Below are 22,852 nucleotides of genomic sequence, written 5' to 3'. Positions count from 1 at the left end.
TATCAGAAGTACCTTTAGAGTCCACATTTCTATGAAGTCTTTTCAAAGCATTCTAAGCCTTTTCTATAAAGGTTCACACAATTCCAGAATCTTTCCCTATCCATTTAAAAAGCTGTTCCAACATGTTTGGTATTTGCAAACCACAGCAGCAGCCTACTTCTCCGGTACCAATATCTGTATTAGTCTGCTCAGCTGCCGGAATGCAATATACTGGAAATGAAATGCCTTTTAAAAGGGTAATTTATTAAATGGTAAATTTACACAGTTCTAGTGCTGAGAAAATGTCCAAACTAAGGAACTGGGTTACCTTCACTCAAGCAAGGCTGATATCATCTGGAACACCTATGCCAGCTGGGAAGGCACGTGGTTTTCATCTGCTGGGCACTTCAACTCCAAAACTCTGGATCTCATGTTGAATCTGATTTCCAACTGTTCTACAAGTATCTGAATTGGTTCTAAGCTCTCTCCAAAATATTTCCTCTTTTAGAAGTCCCCAGTAAACTACTCAAGATCCACCTGGAATGAGTAGAGTCACATTTCCTCTTATCAAAAGTTCACACCAACAATTAGGCATGTCACACCTCTGTGGAGATAATCTATCAAAAATTTCTGACCTACCATATTGAATTATGATTAAAAGAAAAGGCTGCCCCCAAAGATTGGAAAAGGATTAAAACATGTTTTTTTATCAGGTACATAATACTTTCAAACTAGGACCCTAGCATTAAAATTATAATATTAAACCATATTCTGTTGTAGAATGTCATGAACTAATGTAATATGATCAAATGGGGTTTATTCAATTTATTTAAGCATTGTTCAATACCATGCCATATGTTACTAGCATATATGACTATAACATTACATTCATTAATTATTAGAGAAAAACAAAAGACCTTCTTAAAAGCTAAAAAAAATGGCATTAGGTCAAATTGAACACCCATTCTTAATAAAAATCATAATAAACCAGACATAGAATGGAATTGTTTAATGTAGTAAAATATATCCATATCAGAAATAATTATCAAAATAATTCTTTAATAGTAAAATAAGGTAAACCCTCCTATTGAATTTAAGTACAAACAAGGATGGCCTCTAAGGTAAGTAGTGTTTTCTGCCCAGGTGAATAACAGTCTTTCCTATAAAAGACTCATATTTCTGCCTCTCAGATGTTAGACTAGGTCGTGTATCTTAGGTTGGGCAATGAGGTATAAGAAAAATTAAACATGCCCTTTTTATAAGAAAGCCTTGAACAACCATTATATGTTTTCACCAGGGCTAATTTTCCTCTTCCATGAAAAAAGAATGTTCTCTTTTAATTTGGATCCCAGCATGAAGAAGACATCTATATGCCTTGGCCCACCCAAGGGCTAGCAATCAATACAAGCAAGGAAAATCCTGCTTGTTGAAAGCCACTGTCATATGCAGTTAATTATCATGTCAATATAACTTGAGTAAAGCCAATTAATACATCTACAATCACAGTTTCTATCCAGTCTTATGAAATGAGACAAAGGTAACAACTTAAAGCAAGAATATTAGAAAGAAGAGGCAAATTTTCAACATGGATTTAAAAAATTATTGTCTACCAAGAACAAGATATTCTCCTAAAATATAATTCAAGAAATTGGATTGGCATAAAATATGGAAAAGATAAAATCTTCCTTCAATGGGTGTTATAGTTTCCTCATTGCTAAAGCAAATTCCATGTAGTGGTTTGGCATAAATAATGGGAATTTAATGACTCAAGGTTTTGAGGCTGGGAGAAGTTCAAATCAAGCTGTCATCTGGACTATGCTTTCTTCTCAAAGGCTGGCAACCTTGGGCTGGCTGGTGATGATCCTTGGTCCTTGCCTTCTCTGTCACACTATGATATACCTGGCAGCCTCTTCTGTCCTCTCCCTTTATCCCAGGTTCCATTGACTTTCAGCACCCAGCTTCTTGTGCTGTGGCTTTTTCTTTCTCTCTATGACCATTCCTACAATGCCTTCAGTAACAGGATTAAGACCCATCCAGGGTTACACTTTATCTGAAGTAACATCATCAAATGGTCTTAATTACAAGGGATGATGCCCATAGAAATGGATTAAATTCAAGAACATGTGTTTTTGCAGTACAGAGCTCCAAACCACTACACTAAATTTCATAACAAATTTTGAAATATTGAGGGAAATGATACAATTTCAAATAGCCATAGGTGTTCAAACAGTTCACACTAAACTTTGAAAATACATGTGAGAACCATGAAGAAAATAATAAATCTTTACTGTTTATATATAAAAAGCTCAAATAAAAGGAGAGCACAGATTATTCATCAAAGAGCTGACTACATGATCTTAAGGGTCAAAATTTATCATTTTAGGTAATAATAAAATAAAGACATGCAAATGCAATGCGATTTAGACATAATTCCTATAAGATTGGAGATGGGTTGTTAAACAGTTTGAAACTTGACAAAGAGACTTTTAAATCTGGTTTTAAAAGATCAATTTTGAAAATTAGATTAAAATTTTGTAAAAAGTAGGACAGTGCAGTTAGGATTTATCCTATGATATACCAAAAATATGTTTAAAACTAAATTAATTAAAATTATGGTAGATAAATCTTTAAATAATAGGTCCATTGGACAAATAATGGTAAAAAAAATCCTCATTTTAAGGGAATTCAGAATTTGATAAAGGATGTTTTAAATAAATAAGGAGGAAAAGATGAAATATTAACTAAGGTTAATAATAATAAAATTTTGACCACCCACATCTCTGTACTTAAATATGACCTAGATGGATTAACAAGGTCAACTTCAAAAATATACCGAGACACAAGAAAACACCAAAATGCATTCATAATGTTGGTATGGAAAGACATTGCAAAATGTATTCCAACCTATCATTACAATAGAATAGCTTAACATAATTTAATTCATAAGAAGTTATTATAAATGAAATCTTGTGCCATTAACAGTGTAAATGACAAAGATATAATGTTTGGGTAATGTGAAGGTAGCTATATTAGATTTCCACTACCACCATAAACTACCACAAAATCCTAAGAAAATGTATGCAAGTCTGCTTGGATTAGATAGTCATCAAGGCCGGACTATGAGTCTTGTATTAATCAGCGCCCTATAGGGCAACAGAACTAACAGAAGATATATATAAATATTTTGAGATTTTTATAAGAATTTTCTCTCATGACTATGGGGATGCACAAATCCAAATACTTTGGGGTAGCCCGCAGGTCAGAATTTCTGAAGACTACTTGCTTTGATTCTATAGGAGACAATGATTCTCTGAAGTGAGATGGAAGTTCCCTTGTCTGACAGCTGAAATTCATTTCTCCTGCTAAAGCCTTCAACAGTTTGGATGAGATATCTCTCATTGTTGCAGGCAGTCTCCTCAGTCGATTGTAGATGCAATCAAGCATAGATGCAATCAACTTACTTAAGTTCACAAAATGTCCCTACAGTAACAATCAAGTCAGTACTTACCTGAAAAAACAACTGGACACTATCTCTGGGCCAAGTTAATACATTAAAATAACCATCACAGTCCTTGACAAAAAGAAATTTTATGATGTGAAAAAATTCCACATTGACTGCACTTCCTTTTTGAGGGAATTTTCAAAGCAAGTCACTAGAAAGAAAATCTCATTGTTCAGACAAGTCACCTGAACAATGAGAAAAGGTAAAAGAGTTTGACACTACTAAGGTGGCTTTTACGTAGGAAGAAGGGTTCTGAAGAGAAGGGAACTGAATAAAAATAGCCCAGTAATTATTGTAAAATTTCTCTCAGGTTCTTTGACTGACAAACTACTTCTACACAGAGCAATTCTGCAGGATGCCCAAAAGAAAAATGTTCAGAAACTAAAGAACAAAGAACATTTTTCAAAGTTTGCATTACAGTTCCAATCTAAATGGAGAGACCCTTGTTTTCAGTTTAATTCCTATAATGTCAGTCCTAAGAGTGAGACCCAAACTCAAAGACCAAAAGACAATCCCCAGGATAAGAACAAATGAAATAATTCCTAACAAAACCCAAAACACATCTCTATTGGATCTTTAAGATCTATTTCCACTTATACTGCCAAAATATAAAAGAAATTTGGGACACAATAAAAAATGCAAAGATATGTATGCCTGGAGACTCAGAATGTAAAGGATAAAAGAAATGAAGAATAAATGTTTGATGAAATTCTGGCTGACATTTTTCAAAAATGATAAAATACATCAACCCACACCTTCAAGAGATGCAGGGAAGCCCAGGTAGGATATGTACAAATAAAAATCACACTCAGTAAATTACTAAAACTCAAAGATGAAAAGATCATTTTAAAGCAACCAGAGGGTAAAATAGTGATATTATTTTCAAAGGAGAAATAATAAAAATAATGGTAACTCTTCAACAGTAAAAATTGAAGCCAGCAATAAATAGAGTAGTATCTATATTGTGATGAAAGAAAAAGAAAAATTGCTAACCTAGAATTCTATACACATCAAAATTTACCTTAAAAATTAAAACAAATGAATACACTTTCAGAAAAGAATGGTACAGGGAACTTGTTGCCAGATTTCTTTCACTATAAATAATCAAATTGGTAGTTCTTTAGGGAGAATGAAATGATCCAAAATGGAAACATTGAGCTTCAGGAAGAATAGAGGAGAACCAGAAATTGTAAATATTGAATATAAATATAATATTTATATCATATTTATATAATATAATATTTTGGCTTCTTAGGATCATTTATTAAAATATATGATTTATAATGTAAACTATATGAAAATATTTAATTAAGATGAGTGAATAAGTGAAATATTCCTTTTTCCCCATTGCTTATGAAGTTGTAAATCATATTGTAAATAAATGTTTATAAAGTGGATGGATGATAAAAGTAGTTAAAAATAAACATCTAATAGAGGAAAAATTAAATAATAAAAGTAATTGGTTAATGTAAAAACAATCAGAAAAGAGAAATAAATGAATAAAGAACCTATGGAAAAATAAAATGCAGGTGGCTGAAAGATGCTCTGGTAGAGGAGGAGATTGGCCAACCACAGTCTATACTTATGAACGAAGGTTGTGCTGCTTCAAAACATAACAAAGTTGTGAGGTATTCAAGAATGTGAATGAGCATGTGGGACATTTGGTGAGAAAAAATAAGCCAGAAACAAAAGAACAAAAATGGTGTGGTCACCTTTAGAAAATGCTTATAAAAAAACAGGGTCCTAGATTCTAAGCTTTTACAGAAGACATATAAAATCCAGAGTGGTGACTATTATTTCTGGATTTTGAGAAGCTGTTTTATGTATAACCTAATAATTTGAGATAAGAACAAAGCAGGAAAAGTTGGGGTTAAAATAGTTCAGTTCATAGAGGTAATAAAGACAGTGTCTATATTTTAGAACCACATATACTCTTTGAGACCAATGGAAGAAAGGTTTATTTGATTGGGAACTGAAATTTTCTGTAGTGCATAATTTAATTCAACATATCTGTATAGCTCATTTGAACAACTGAAACACAGGGAGCACAGAATAAGAAAGAGGTCCTTTAATACTGTATATAATGCCTGGATGCATCCTAGAGTATATTAGATAATCAAAAAGTATTGAAAATGTCCCCTAAAGGATGGATGGGAGAAAGACTATGCAACTATTAAACCTTACCATCAAGGAGTCCCACTGATACTGTGTCAAACTTTAGGGACACCCAAATCAATAGGCCATGCCCTCAATCATGAGGCCTACTCTTGTGAAGATTATGTGGGTAGCGGAGAAGCTTAGACTACCTATAAGCACGACTAAGAGTTACTTCTTGAGGATCTTTTATGTTGCTCAGATGTGTCCTCACTCTCTCTAAGTCCAACTCTGCAAGTGAAATCATTGTCCTCCTTTACTACATGGTATATGACATCCAGAAGTGAAATCTCTCTGGCGAGGTGGGAGATGACTCTGAGGGATGAATCCAGAACTGGCACTGAGAAATCAACAATCCTATCCTGACCGAAAGGAGGAAAAATGTGTAATTATTAAAGTGTCAGCGGCAAAGAGAGTTCAAATAGAGTTGAGAGGCTACTCTGGAAGTTGTGCTTATGGAAGCTTCAGTTAGGCATCACTGCCTATCATGACCTGCCAACTTCCAACCAGGACCATTCCAGCAGGTCCTAAAGCACACTTAGAGCAATATATAAGATTCCACAAGGGTTCCATGCACTAGAGTGACTTCCCAGAAACTTACAATCTCCAGAAGGTTCCCTGGACCAAATAAGTCTTGAAAAAACTAGAGGGTCCAGCTCTCCAGATCATCAGATAATTCTATCTCCATATCTCATATTAGTGACATACCCTTCCAACATGAAAATGTTAGAATTGCCATAGTCCAATATTCCTAAAAAGAGGGATAGAAAGATCAAAGATGATGGTGGAGTTATACAGAGAAGACAGGATTTAACAAATGAGGGCTGAATCATTAAATTGATATCTCTTTTGGTCTCCAGTATCTTGGAGCAGCTAGAAGTAAAAACCTAAAATTGTGGAATTATAACCCATGTCAAACTCTGAAATATGTAATTGTGGCACTGTGCTTTGAAATATATTGCTATTTTGTATGTATGTTATTTTTCACAAAAAAAGGAAAAAAAAGTTGATTGTGGTGATAAAAATATATTTAAGCCCTCTGGTCTCCTATATTCTGGAGCAGCTAGAAGCAAAAATCTAAGAGGATCATATGGTAGACCATGACAAACTCTGGGATCTGTCCTGTAACTAAGTTGAAGGATTCTTTTAAAACTATTGCTTTTTATTTCTTTGCTTTGGATGTATGTAATACTATCCAATAAAAATTAAAACAAAACAAAACAAAAAATATTGAAGATGAAATAAAATTGAAACAGAAATGCATCCCTTTAATAAAGTATTTCAAGGATAGCTTCTTGTTTAAATAAATACATTGTTGAAATAAAAAAACTAATGTCAAGACTGTAATTTAAAACAATTTTAAACTACCTTAAATATAAATGTTATAAATATTTCAATTAAAATACAAACATTTTCTGATAAGATTAAAGAAAAGAATAAGTCTCTGTTGCTTCAAGAGACACATTAAAATAAAGATACAGAAATGTTGATATAAAAAAGGATGGTAAATGAAATCAAATGCAAGTGGTGTATAGAACAATATTTAGATTTTCCTTAATAATACAATTGTCAGTTAATTAGGAAGAAATAGCTATCATTAATGTGCATGTAACTCATTTCAAAATAAACAAAGAAAAAGTCAATATGATAGACACCTTTACAATCATGGCAGATATTGACATACCTCCCTAAGTAATTGAGAAAGCAAAAATACACTAGTAGAACATAATGATATTAAATAACACAATTAACTCTCACTAAATGATATATGTATCAAATTAAATCACTTTTGGTCACTTACTCCAGAATGCACATCTTTTTGCCAGGGCACAGGGACATTTACCAAAATAGGTATTGTTGTGATCCAAAACCAAAATGTCAACACAGAATTGAAATAAAATTGCATATTACCAGACCACTGTGAAATTAACTTGGAACTCAATTAAAAAAATGTAATATACATCCAAACATTTAAATAATATATATCACACACTTCACAAAACAATCCCTATAGATAAGGAAGGAAATTACCATAGAAAAAAGAATGCATTTTTTACTTAATTATAAAAGAAAATGCAGCATTTTAAACCTAGTGGAATGCAACTAAAACAGGGCTTGGATGGATGTTTAGATTTAAATTCATATTCTAAAATGGAGTAAGGTAAAAAATTAAAGGACAAAAACTAAATGTAGGAAGCAAAAATATTAAATCATTGGAAATAAGAGAATGAAAATTTCAAACATAAACTTGCAATTTAGCAAATAGACTTCTGTAGAATCTGGTTCTTTAAAAAGATCATAAAATTGATTAAACAGCAATATTGACAAAGAAATGAAATGGAAAACAATCATAAAATTGGTTAAATCTAACAATATGGACAAAGAAATAAAAAGGAAAAATATGACTTTAAAAATAACAGAACTTAAAAAAGAGAATCACTATTAATCCTGACATTAAATGGTTAATAAAAGTCATTAGTTAACTTCTTTACACTATTTAATTTTTTTGAAATTAAAATTACTTGCAATGCAAAAGCCTCCAAACTGAAACTATTAAAGTAGAAATCTGAATAGTCAAATCTATTTACATAGTCAAATCTGCCCTTAAAATTCATCTCTTAACAGTCCAAATCCAAATGTTTCATTGGTGAATGCTTTGGAATGTTCAAGGAAGAAAGAAATAACAATCTCATATAAAATCTTTTAGATGTAGAATAAAGAGAAGACTTCCTGTTCTTTTTATGAGATTGAGAAATCATGATTCTAAACCTAACAAGGATATGTTATTAAGAAAAAACCTACATTCTAATATCTCACAAATATATTAACAAAGAAAAGCCAGTAATGTATTAAAATGCTAGCTCTGTATTGGAATGTAGAAAGCAGGAAAGAAAGACAATACTAATCTCATAAAGATAAATAGCTAGCTTAATTTAAAATTCATTTTTGAGCCCATCTGAGGGCTGAGTTCATAGACAAAGAAATTGGCTCAAAGTTTGAGCAGAGGCATTGGCTACAGGGACAAAGTGGACATAAACACTTATTCAACTGGAGTAGATGCAACAGGGCACAAGAAGAAGCAGTTCAGCTAGACTAGTTGAAAAATGGTTAATGCTGAGTGAGGAAAAATAACCATTGGGGGCTGCAAAGGTTGGGGGAATCAACAAACTTTTTCTGGCTTTTCTCCACAAAACCAGTGTGGTACTCACAGAAAAGATTGGAAGGAGCCCTAAGGAGTGGCTATTGTGGTGCAGACATGGTGGAGGGGAGCGAAAGTCATGCAGAATGTGCAACAAATTCCACCTGATTCTTTTCCATTTCCACTGTTAAGGAAAACCCTAAAATTTTGAAGGGAGTACAGAAACCACCCTGCCTTTCAGGATACCGTGGGCAGTACTTTGCAACAGCAGAAAGGGAACACGGTAGATTTGGGATCTGTTTCTGGGAGAAGAGCAGAATTACATGGAGACCCCACAACTCTAGCTGGGGAATGTCATAGGATTTGAGATGAACACACCACACAGGACTAGGGAAGTAGTGTAGATTCCAAATGAGAGTTAATCAGAACAGGAGAGGCTGCATGATTTATTACACTAACTACCTCTTCCCCTTACAACAGCAAGCTAAAGAGGTTCAAATAACAAGTAACAGCAGAATAGTGGATGAGGGACATAGGAAGAACAAGAACATGTAAAGAAACACTCTGAGATACAGCACAAAGAAATGTACTAGAACTCAGAAACAACTAGATATTGCTCAAGTATACTATTCCACACCCTAGACATAAAGCATTACATTGTCCATGGTGCACTGAAAATAATCATAGTAACAAAAACCAAGTCTTGTGCCAAGCCCAATTTCTAACTAGATTAAATGAAGCCCCTCATAATAAGCCTACCAGAGGGAAAGGTCTATCCATTTTCAAGCTTAAAATCTACTTAATTCCATCGATAATATACTACATAATATGTGCATCTTTCAACAAAAAGTATGAAGTATGAAAAAGCAATAAAAAATCACTAGCTGAAGAGATATAAAGCACTTATTTCAATTAAAATCATATATTATGAAGATTGCAACCATAGCAACTATCCATCAGGGAATTTAAAGTAACTATCACTTATAAGTTAAAACTTTAACTTATAGACTTTAACTTATAGTCTATACAGAAGGCATGGACATCAGGCAAGATTATATGGATAATTTCAGCAGAGAGATAGACAACACTAATGAAGAACCAAATGGAAATATTATGAAGAAATAGGACAGTAGTAAAGAAAATAATGCCTTCAACACACTAAGCAGTTGAATCATCACAGTTGAGGAAAAAATCTTTGAAGTTGAAGTTTGACAGAAATTATTCAAATTGAAACACATAAAGAATATAAAGAGAAAGACATAACAAAACATTCAAAATCTGAGGGACCATATCATATATATAGCTGGAATCCCACAGAGAGAGATAAAACAGGTCAAACATAATACTTGAAGAATAATGAATACAAATTTCCAAAATTCATGACAAACACCATAATCACAGAATCAATAGCCTTAAAGAACACAGAGCAATGCAAGTAATAAAATAAACAAATGTACTAAAGAGTCATAGGCATTTTATATTCTAAGCGCTGAAACAACAAAGAAAAATCATGAAAGAAGCCATAGAAAAAAGCACATATTGTCCTATGTTTTAGTTTGCTAGTGAAGGCTTAAAGTATCACAAACTCGATGGCTTAAATCAATAGCAATGTATTGTCTCACAGACCTACAGACTAGAAATCTGAAGTCAAAGGTTCAGCAGAGTTATGATTCCTCTCAAGTCAGTCAAGTTAATGGCACCTTGCCAGCGATCTGTGGCATAAATCAGTCTTTACCTTCCACACATATAGTCTTTCTGTCTCCTCCTATGTCCAAATGTTCTAATCTTATGAGTACACTAATCATATTGGATTAAAACCTATATCCTATCTAGTCTTTACCTTCCACACATATAGTCTTTCTGTCTCCTCCTATGTCCAAATGTTCTAATCTTATGAGTACACTAATCATATTGGATTAAAACCTATATCCTATCTAGTTTGGCTCCATCTTAGCTATTAACATCTTCAAAGATCCTAATCATAAACAGGATCAGATTCATGGTGCTAGAGGTTAGAAATTATACATATATTTTTAGGGAATACAATACATGACAAAATTTAAGCCAGAAAAAACTTTAAAATTCTTAACAAAAAAAAGCCAACTGAGGAATTTATGCCCAGTGAAAATGACATTAAAAATTGAGGAACAAATAATTGTTTTCAAGGAAAGAAATCTGAAGGAATTGTTTGCCAGCAGATCTACTCTATGAAAAATTTTAAAAGAACTTCAAGCAAAAAAAAATTAGAGACTGAATTCTGAAACTACCCAAAGAAACAGTAATGAAAATGAAATAAATGGAGGTAAAGCTGAAAGCATTTTCATAGTTTCATTGCCCTAATATAAAATATATGTTCCAAATAATAAATAGTAGGAAATTACTTTGTGTTTATATCATATATAAATATAAACAGTGCTAAAATGGCATAAAGGATGAAAAGAAGGATTAGGAAATATATATTTGAAATTTCTTTACAAATTAACCAGATTAAATAGCATAACATTATTTGAAGGTAAACACCAAACAATTAAAGGTGTATATTGTAAACTGTGGGCATCTAATTTTTTAGATGAAGTATAAATAATTAGCAGACAAGTAAAATTAGTTGGAATTAAAAATCCCAATTAAAACAAGAAAAAGAAGAAATAAACATAGAACAGATGGAACAAATTATAAAGAACAAATAATATGGTAGATTTTTATCCAATCCTATTAACACTCATGTTAAATGTGTCTATATTAGTTAAAAGAGAGATTTTAGGTTTGGGCTTGAACAATTCCCATATATATGCTGTACACAATAATTCTACTTAGAATGTAATGACAAGGATATGCTGCAGACAAAAAAAATTGAAACATTTTTATCATGCTCAACTAAACCATAAGAAATATAGAGAAGCTACATTACTTTTATAAAAAGCAGAATTTAAAACATTGATATTATGAGAGAGACAGACATTATATAATAATGAAAAGGTCACTAAGAATACAGACAATTCTAGTGTTTATTCACATAACAATAAAACTTCAAAATACATGAGGGAAAAATGGATGGATTTTTATTTTTTTTTTTGCATGGGCAGCTACCAGGAATTGAACCTAGGTCTCTGGTGTGGAAGGAGGAAATTCTGGCACTGAGTCACCGTTGACCACCCCTGATGTATTTTTAAGGAGAAACAAATAAATCCATAAATGTAGCTAGAGATTCCAAAACTCATTAATTCAATAATTGAGAGAAAATCAGTTAAGCTATAGAAAATCTGAACTTTATCTAAAAATAAATCCAATAAATTCTAAGGTAAAAAATTCTTTTTAGAAAAGATAGTCCATAAGGAGAGAGTAGCACAAGCTAAGTGTAATTGTAGGATAAAAGCAAGGCTCATGCAGCCAAAATTCCCTCAATGTCACATTGTCCTTCCCATCACCCACAGCTGGGCTGACCAGGGCAGCAGTTATCTCATCTCATTAAAATGCTACTTATATTATTGCAACAACCACATCCATTTTATGGTGCTCTTTTTTCCATTCATCATTTTTTTAAAACAAGTCTACCAGTATCACCCCAGTACATGCAATTTTGTGTTCCATCCTTTCTGGCTGAAGGTGTGAATAATTTTTTTTTAATGATTCCCTATGTGCTTTGGGTGAGTAACTGAATCCCTAAATTCCTGAACAACATAATTCCTAATGATGGGTAGAGTAATCAGGAGCTTTCCTGTATTTTATGTATCTTCTTTACTGGGTTGGTTCCATAGTGTTAGTGTGCCAGCCCTCTGCAACTGCAAATCTTAAGAATCAACATTCTACACACAAAAGGTGTGTAATTTGACTTACAGTCCATTATACTGGAATCCTTTCTTCCCATCATCTGTGCCCATCTAGTGGATACAGTGTTCTTCACTACTTCAGGATCAGTATTTAATGCTTATGTTGGTCTTTATCAGTAATAAATCAACTTACATGTAGAATACTTTATAAAATGTGTGACTCAAATGTGCATTTTGAAAGGACTTCAAGAATTTATAGCTAAAGCAAAGTGTTCACCTTTGCTACTGGGAAAATGATTATGTTCTTCATGATTTTTGCTTTCAAATTTCAAATATTAGCATGCATTATTGTGGTTGTCAGAAAAAGAGCAAAACCTGAAAAATTAAGTAAATAGTGTGATATTTCTTGCAAAATAAATCCAGCTCAATTAATACTGTTTTAAGAAAATCTTTGGTTGTTTGATATTACACCTTAACGACAACCAATACTCTCAAAACAAATTCTGTACATCATAATTAAGTGGAATTTTACCTAAAATTTAATTATTTTAAGTAAATAACTAAAATGCAGAAAGAGAACCAATTGCAACTACTCAAAAATATTTTATAAAAATGAACTATTTCATGAAACCTGTGGATATACATAAGCATGTGAATTCACAGAAATGTGTATATTCATCATAAATGCAATTGAGTTCATTGAGAAAACTGGAAACTATTAGGATAAAAGAAATTCCAAATGCCCTAGCAATCTTTTATAAATATTTTGTCTTTTATCTTTAGTGTACTTCTTACAGTTTAATTTTTCTTAGTAAAATGTTATCACATTGTATAGTTTTTATACTACCGTTGTGCTTTTCATATTAATAAGATTTAGTAAAATAGCATTTGAACTTTAGTGTATTGTTTTTATAGGATTTCTAATTGTTAAAGTGCTTATAATTAATGTTATATGTATATTTACATGATTTCATTAAGGACCACGCAAATTTTATTCAGTTGTGCAAAAATTGTTTTATTTAAGTTAATATTCTTTTTAAAACTTTTAATCTTGTTGATTTGTTTGTATACAGGGCTTGGATTTAAAAGAGGTGTAAATAATAATAAGATGAAGAAATATTTCAAAATCTAAACTTTAAAATATTAATAATGTATTCATTTCTCAAAATCTAGTTCTGTGTGGCAGGAGCGATTTAAATATCTTTTGAAAATTCCGTAGCTCACAATAAACCATTGCATGTTTCACCTCATCAGCAGCATCTTCCAGCCATTGCCTCTGGGGAGATGGATAAACTCACAGCCACATACTAACACAAGAATGGCTGATTTTTAGTCCATAGAAGTAGCTTCTTTTCAACCAATTTGATGGGATGGTCATCAGAAATAACCACTTTATGATATTTTTTTGTATCATCAAAAGTGTAATTTTTCCCTATTTACCCATAGGTATGACTGAAAGTGAGAATTGCACTGTAGACAATTGTACTGGACAGGGAATAAAAAACTTAGCTTTGAATAGCAATAAAATAGCAATAAGCCCATAGTGAGGTGAACCTTCCCCCCTTTATTAGTGTGGGTGGAGTTCCACAAGAAGTTAGCATGGTGGGAAAAGGTCATAGGGTTATTTTAGCAAATTAACCATCCATAATGTACAATTTCCTATTCCCAGTAAAACTCTACATACCATAATGCCTGGAATCTTAAATTATGCCCTAAATTCTAATGTTAAATTGCATTTGGGGCATTATTTTAGATTTATGCAGTTACAAAGTTAGTACAGAGTTCCTTTATTTACCAGCTTCTCTTATTATCAGCAGTTTACATTGTGGTGAATGAGTCATAGCAATGAAGTCAACATAAGCACATTACTTGTAACCAAATTCAAGAACATATTTGGATTTCATTTATTTTACTTAAATATTAATGTGGCTTTTCTCTGTTCCAGATTTCTATCTAGAATTCCACCACAGAATTAGTTGTCTTCTTTCCTTAGTTTCCTTTAATCGTGATAATTTTTCAGTCTTTCTTTATTCTTATGAACATGACATTTTTGAGGAGTATGGTCAGATATTACACAAATATTCTCAAATTTGGGTTATTCAGATACTTTTTTAACAATTAGTTTGAGGTTGTAGTTTGTGGAGTAGAAAAAAAAATAAAGTTGTAATGTCCTTCTCATTATATCATATATCAAGGTATATTCTATAAATATACCACAGATAATGATAAAATGATTACCTGCATAAGTTCATGGTTGCCAGATTTCTATACTATAAAGTGACTGTTTCCCAATGTAACCACTCACTACCCCATCATTTGAAAATGTCACAGTGTGCAGGCCACACTGAAGATAGGAGGGATTAAGTTCCATGCCTTTTAGTGGTGAGTAATTCTAAAATTCTTTTTAATTCTTCAGTAAGGAAGATTTCTCTCATTTCTTTCATATTTTAAAATTCTTCATTTTCATATGCAAGATATGGATATTTATTGCACACTTTGGTTTTGACCCAATACTACATTATTTATATTGTGCTTGTATTTTTCTGGTTTCAGTCACCTAATTTCCTCAGGTTGGCTTTCAGGTACTTTTGGCATATCTTCATTTTGTAATTCATTAAGGTACCTTACTTTTTTAACACTTTCAGTCCCTGAACACAAGTCCGAGAATCAGGCATTTCTCCAAAGATCTCTGGTTCTTTAGAAACCAAGATCTGGGTATTACATGTGCTCCTTGCTACTGAATGTCAACTGCTTCCAGGCACTCTGAGTGGACAGAAATGGGCAATACATTAAGATGAGTATGCACACATTAATAATTGTTTCTATATCTATATTAATACGAGTATATACACACATTCATAATTGTTTCTACATCTATATTAAGCTTAGCATAAGTTCATATTGATGTCACCAGTTCTAAAACAGGACCAAATACTTCATTCGAGCTTTCCTTTCTCCTTCATCTGTAACATTCCTCATCGACAGTGAAAAGCCTTATTTCCGCTCTCAGCCACCCTTTTACTTATATGATTCCCATCTTGTTATGTGTGTCCTTTGTATAACGACACTCCAGGGAGTGAAAAAGGTCACACTGAAGTCTTTGGCTTTCATCCATGGATATCAAAAATGTTAGTTTCTTTGATAGATGCAGATGTTAAAAAGCATGGGACAAGGTCCCTCTAGGATCTCAGTTCAGTTAGAAGAGAGAGCAGAGACAGGCCATTATCCTCCACCTTCTTTCATAATCTGCTCAAGTCTGTGTCAGTTTGTCTCTATCTATTGTACAAATGCATGTCCCTGAAGAATGAATAGTGCTTGACCATCCTTCTGAAACCAGTCTTGCCTAACTATTTGATTGTATACATTGTTTCCATCAATGCAAGCAGATGCACTGTTTTTCACCTTGAATAAATTTGTTCTTTGGTTACCATGCTTTCAAAATTCAGATAATCACATAATAGAGGTTGGAAGGGAGAATTTATCTCCTTTGTTTTGAAGAGAAGCTGAGTGCCTGAGAGGGCAATGTGATTTATCAAAATTTTATAGAGCTTCTCATTTAGAATGATATCTGTTTATTCAAGACATGACAGTATGGGTATAGAAAAAAGTAATGAAAGTAAGACACCTTCTCTGCACCTAATTAAGGAAAATGCATACACAACATGTGATGTAATCTCTGAGAATTTTGTCACTACTCTAGTAAAATCCATTGCACTATTACAGCACAAAACGTTTGACTAAATTATATGATGATCACATACAATGCATTCTTGAGAGAAAGGAGATATTTTCCTGCTCTTTAAAATGAAGGGAAAGTGAGCTAAAGGAAGGAAATATGTAAAAATTTGTAGACATGCTTTTGAAAAATGGTTCAATTTCCTCATATCTCAGTGACTTTATAACTTTAAATCATATGAAGAGAATTGGAGGTACTTCCAAAAATATTTTTGATGTACTTTGATTACTATTTCTTACTGAAACATTTTCTTTTTGAAAAAAGAGAACTTAATGGGAAAAAATTGCAGTTAAAATTGTTCTCTTCCTTGAGATAAATCCTTTAATTTCTTGAATGTCTCCATTTATATTTCTAGGGATTAAATTGGAAGGTAGTACTTCACTAAAATATATAGTTAGAATGGAGAGCAGGAATCAATTATCTTCATCTAAATCTTAGTGAGGTACGATTGGTTTTAATTTCTAGAGCTCTTTGCAATTTACTATCTTATAAACAAAAGCAGTGTTGCGACTAATATATTAAATTCCAAGGAATGTGTAATAACCAAATTGGTTTTCAGTGTTAATTTGTTCCTTTATTTTACCAACACTCTTTCTTCTATCAGATTCCTAAAAGTTTTCAGTGTTCCCCTAATGCACAGGTCCTCCATCAGGAAATTTCATCCAGCCTTTTACCTCTTCCTGGAAGAAAGCCCATTCTGGACACCCCATGTACATTTCTTTCTTTATAAACAAATGTGTTTTATGACTCAACTTCTCAATGACAGGCCAATATTTTTCCAAACAAACTTTCAATCCCTTTCCAAGCCACACAGATTACCAGTGTGTCTATTCTTTTCATTTAATCTTGGATAAGTGAAAGAAATTCATCAATTTATTTTCAAAGACTATGAGTCATCAATGTTTTCTTGTTTACAGTAACTAATAGATAAAAAGCAGGGAAGATTTTTTAAGCAGGGAGGGAGCAAGAAAAGAAGGAAAGTTTCTGAAGATTTTTACATTAATTAATGATATTTGATGGCATCTAATTATATTAATGTTACCCACCAATCATAATATTCCAGAGAGGATGATTTTATAGTGTATTATCATAAGAAGGTATTATCATAGGAAGGTTATTGAAAGTAGTCTAGCAAATCCCTCAATGCATGTATTCATTCACCCTTAAATAAAACAAAAAATGAAAAAATGGTTTTGCTTGGACACATCCAGCAATATGAAGCTCAGTTTTGTGTAAGTCAGAGGATACTATCTGTAAGCAGTTTTAATTATAATAAAGTACTAATACTTCTCTGAAATATATCATCCTTGAGGACGTTTTATTTGTGCAGTCATTACAACTTCTTGAAAAGCTTGAACCTCCAGAATATGTTAAGATATAATTTTGGCTCCTCTTTAAAGGTAATATTATTCTCAACATTTTGTACTTAAAGACAATGAGTCCTAAAAGACTAAATAAACTGTTCAATGACATACACCTGTCTGATAATACACCTGTGGTTTTACCTAGAATCTTTTATTTCAACAGTTTTGTGTTTCTATTAGAGTACAGGAATTTTATTCAGCTTAAGAAACAGCCATTTTTTATAAGTGATAAAGTACTCTTACTTCATCTAGGAAAGAATGAAGGGAAATGGAGATGGTGGGAAACGTAGGTACATCATCTTCTCTCAATGAAAAAAGATACTAATAAACGACCACCAGCTGGCAAGTTATAAAAATAACTGCTCTATCACCAGTTTCTAGTTCTGGGACTTGAATAAATTAAGCATTTAAAATCTTCAGAGTGAATTAACAGAAATAACTGCTTTATGTTGGGAAGTAATTTTGAACTTTTTTGCCCAACACCTTAATCTTACATTCTAAATAATGATGGTATTCATTTAAAAGCATTGCTCAATTACCGAGCTAGTCAGTGACAGAAGAGGACATAATCACATCTATTCTTTTATTCAACAAACAATGCTTACCTTAAGAACAATGATGAGAGCTACACTTTGCACCAGTTGATACCCATAATAGTTAAGTATATGGAAAAGTAATTTCAATGGTAGAAATAATATTTTTTAAGAAAATATCATATTTTGGATGTAAATAAAATGCAGCAGCATCTTCTCCTTAATGCTGACCTGTGGAAAGAGATATTTTCTGAAAACAAATGCCCAAATCTCTCATATTAGGATAGCAAAACAGCAAAAGATAACGCTGGATTATAAGTAGTTACTTTAAATGTAAATAGACTAAATTCTCCAGTAAAAGGCAGAGATGGGCAGAATGGATAAAAAAGGATGACCCAACAGCATGCTGTTTATAAGAGGCTCACCTTAATTTTAAGACATAAGTAGGTTGAAATTTAAAGGACAGAAAAAATATATACCATGCAAGTAGAAATCAAGTTGGAGCTAGATTAGCTCTCCTAATATCAGATAGACTAGTCTTAAAGTAAAAAAACATTATAAGGGACAAAGAGGGTACCTATATACTGATAAAACAAACAATTAAAAAATGTAAAAATTTTAAATATATGCACCTAATAGCAGAATTCTCAAAATATATGAAGCAGATATTGACAGATGTGAATGGAGAAATAGACGGTTCTATATTGATAATGGGATATTTCAATTACAACTTTCAATAATAGATAGACTATTAGTGAAAAAGATCAACAAGGAAAGAGAAGACAGCAATGATACTCTATACCAGCCAGAACTAACAGATATATATATAGAGAGAGAGAGGTCTGCATGCAATAACAGTGGAATATGCATCATTCGGGTGGGGCACATGGATCTTTCTCCAGGACAGAATGTATGATAGGCTATAAAAAACTCAGCAAGTAAAAAAAAATGAAATCATAAAATTTCATGATTATTAGAAGGTCATAGTGTATCTTCTTTGAACACAATGTAATGAAGCTAGAAATGAATAACATACAATATACCATATACAAAAATCAACTCAAAGTGGATCAAAAGACTGCATATAAGAGTCAGAACCATAAAAGTTATAGAAGAAAGTACAGGATTAAATCTCCATGTTTTGGATTAAGCAATGGTTTCTTAGATATGACATCAAAAGTACAAATGAAGTAATAAAGTGATTAAATTGGACTTCATCAGAATTAAGCCAGTTCATGCCCTGAATGATGAAAGGACAATGCACAGAATTGCAAATCATATAACTGATGATGGACTAGTATACTAAAGAATATAAAGGACACTTACACCTTAGTATTAGAAAGTCAAATAACCCAAATTTGAAAACCTGGGAGTGATTTGTATAGGAATTTCTTCATTGAAAATATTTAACAAAAAACAAAACTATCTTATTACGAATGAGAAGTTTGCTTCAAATTTTCCAGCAGGTTGAGGTCTTCAGAAATCATGAAGAGAAGAAAAAAAGTCAATTCTTATTTCTATTTACCTCCTGAAACCAATAAAACTATCAACCTCATTAAGAAACTGATCATTACCAGCACTACAGAAGACACTTCCATGGACCTTTCCTATTCCTTTCCTTTCTTCAAGGACACCCACTATACTGAATACCACAGACTAGCTCTGTCTTTCAAATTTATTTAAAGTAATATGGAATTATTATTTGAATCTAACATCATTAAGTTTTAATTTTGTGAAAATTGTATCCTTTCTAATAGAAGAGCAAATTTTTTTCTCATTAAGAGTTCTTGTTTGATTTGGTGCAGAAAAAACTAATAGGTTTTGTTCTCTATATTGTGAGATTGGAATTTTTATGTCAAAACAACTTTTCAGATATTCATTTTCATTTTTAAATTAACTGATATGGCTTCTTAAAGTCATATACATGGATAGATCAGTTAGTTGAAATTCTCACCTTTGAACCTCCCAATAACCACCACTATCCCATGTCTTTGGGAGCATAAGTTCAGTGTCTCATTCTGGCCTCTCATTTTGATTGATGAGGTGCTTTCTCTACAATTGGTAACAATGCCTGAAAATCTATGCATATATTTAAGTAGAATAACAAGCACTAAAGATTGAGGTGAAACTGGGATACAACCCATGTCTATTTTATTGTTTGATCAGTTTCTCTCCTATTCAGACAAAAGAAGATAAGCCACTTCCAAAATCAAGGAATGAGATAAATATTTCTCGAGTGTCCGAATTTGTGTTGCTGGGCCTCTCTAGCTCTCAGGAACTCCAACATTTCTTGTTTGTTATATTTTCACTACTTTACACAGGAATCTTGGTGGGCAACTTTCTCATCATCCTCACTGTGACCTCAGATGCCCGCCTTCACACTCCCATGTAATTTCTGCTTGCAAACCTCTTTTACAGATATGTGTCTTGCCTCCTTTGCTACCCCCAAAATGATTGCAGACTTTCTGGTAGAGCACAAGACTATTTCTTTCAAAGGCCACTTGGCTAAGATTTTTTTTGTCCCCTTATTTGGTAGTGAGTGGTGAGATGGTGCTCCTTGCATCCATGGCCTATGACCGTTATGTTGCTATTTGCAAACCTCTCCACTACATGACCATCATGAGCCACCACGTGTGTGTTATTCTGGTGCTCACCTCCTGGAGTGTTGGCCTCATCCATACTACTATCCAATTAGCATTTACTATTAGCCTGCATTTCTGTGGTCCTAATCAGGTAGACAGTTTTTTCTGTGACCTCCCTCTAGTGACCAAGCTGGACTGCAGAGACACTTACGTCATCAGCCTGCTAATAGTGACAAACAATGACTTTCTCTCTATGGGTTCCTTTGTCCTCCTGTTCATCTCCTACACTTTGATACTTATCACAGTCAGGAAACACTCCTCCACCAGCATGGCAAAGGCTCACTCCATGCTGACCACCCACATCACGGTGGTCCTATTATACTTGGGTCCGTGCTTCTTCATCTATATGTGGCCCTTCAACAGTTATTCAGTTGACAAGGTCCTTCCAGTGTTCTACACCATTTTTATTGCCATTTTAAGCCCAGTTATCTACACTCTAAGGAACAAAGAGATGAAGGCAGCTATGTTAAAACTGAAGAGCAGGTATTTGAAACCTAGCCAGGTTTCCGCAGCCTTAAGAAATATTCTTTTTCTGGAAACAATGCAAATTACAAGACTGTCGCCACTTTTGTATTTTCTTTAGGTGGTTACAAATGGAATAACTCATGAAAGCAAACAATTTTGACCAAAAGAAGGTACTGATTGGGAAACATGAATGAAAGGTTAATGATAATAATTAGAAGCTACATAAGGCACACTAAGAATTTTAAGATTCTCTTCCTTCCAATGTGCTTTTCATTTTTTTCTACATTTCTTCTTTATTTAAGACCATTTTAAGACATAGGCTTATCATTTTGAAAGACATTGGGAAATACCATTTACTTTTAAATGATAAAGAAAGATTAACCCTTCACTCAAATAGAGATCAGCTCAGACACTAACTTTAAGCAAAAGGCATGTATCTCTATGCGCTAGAGATAATAGCAATATTTACATATGTAAATATTATATCTGATAGGTGTTATGTGATATTCAATATATGATAAGCCTAATACAGATGTATCTAAAATTGCCTTATATGAATGAAAGTACATGAAGACAATTGTATGACTGATGTCAATAGAAATGCAAAATGTAATGGCTTTCCAGCAAGTCATTTTAATTCGTGAACATGTTTCAGAAATCGTTATTGAGATAACTGCAAATAAATATTATTCATGGATAACAACTTACTGCATGCACTTATTTACCATTGTATGTTTTATTTATTTTGTTGAATCTTCTGAAAAATTATTAAATAACCTGGGCAATTTCAAGACGAATTTTCATGAAGATTGTTACCTGAATCCTAGTATAAATACATTATCTTCCCCTAGGAATTAACGGTCACTATCTTTTGTTAAAGAATCATTTTCAAAGTGTTGTAGATATAATAATTTTTATGTGGACTTTATACCCATTTATTACAGAAGCTGTACATTTATAAAACAGGCATGCATAAAATACAGGATTCCCATATATCACCCTATTAATATCTTGCATTGGTGTGGAACAGTCATTACAATTGATGCTAGAACATTTTTATAATTCCACTATTAACTGTAGTCCAATGTTTGACATAGTAGTGTTCATTGTTTATGTAGTATCATGGGATTTTTAAAATTTTTATTCTGTCACTATATATAATTTAACATTTGCCACTTTAATCACACTCAGATATATACTTCTGTGAGGTTAATTACATTCAAAATGTGTTAATGATCCCCCTCATCCATTAGGAAAACATTCCAAATAGGAACCCTGTACATTTTCTCTGTTATCTTTAATTCATTATCTCCACTCCATTCTCTGGTAACCTATATTGTAGATTCAGACTCTATGAATTTGCTTATTCTAATTGTGTCAAATCAGTGAGATCATACAATATTCCTCCTTTTGTGTGTGCCTTATTTTATGCAACATGATGTCTACAAGGTTCATCCATGTTGCTGCGTGTATCAAGAGACATTCCTTTTTATAGCAGAATAATATTCCATTGTATGTATACACCACATTCATTTGGACATTCATTGGTTGATGAATATGTGGGTTCTTAT

At 32.7% G+C, this 22,852-nt stretch overlaps 1 pseudogene; it reads left to right on the top strand.

Moving 5' to 3' along the window:
- Positions 1-1,088: 1,088 nt before the first annotated feature.
- LOC143655324 (olfactory receptor 4K15-like) lies at positions 1,089-21,399 on the top strand (annotated as a pseudogene).
- The last annotated feature ends 1,453 nt before the right edge of the window (positions 21,400-22,852 follow it).

This window comes from Tamandua tetradactyla, chromosome 14 (assembly GCF_023851605.1).
Source record: "Tamandua tetradactyla isolate mTamTet1 chromosome 14, mTamTet1.pri, whole genome shotgun sequence".
Classification (NCBI taxonomy): Eukaryota; Metazoa; Chordata; class Mammalia; order Pilosa; family Myrmecophagidae; genus Tamandua; species Tamandua tetradactyla.
Note: the sequence above shows the minus strand (reverse complement) of the source record. Positions and strands in the feature narration are given on the sequence as shown.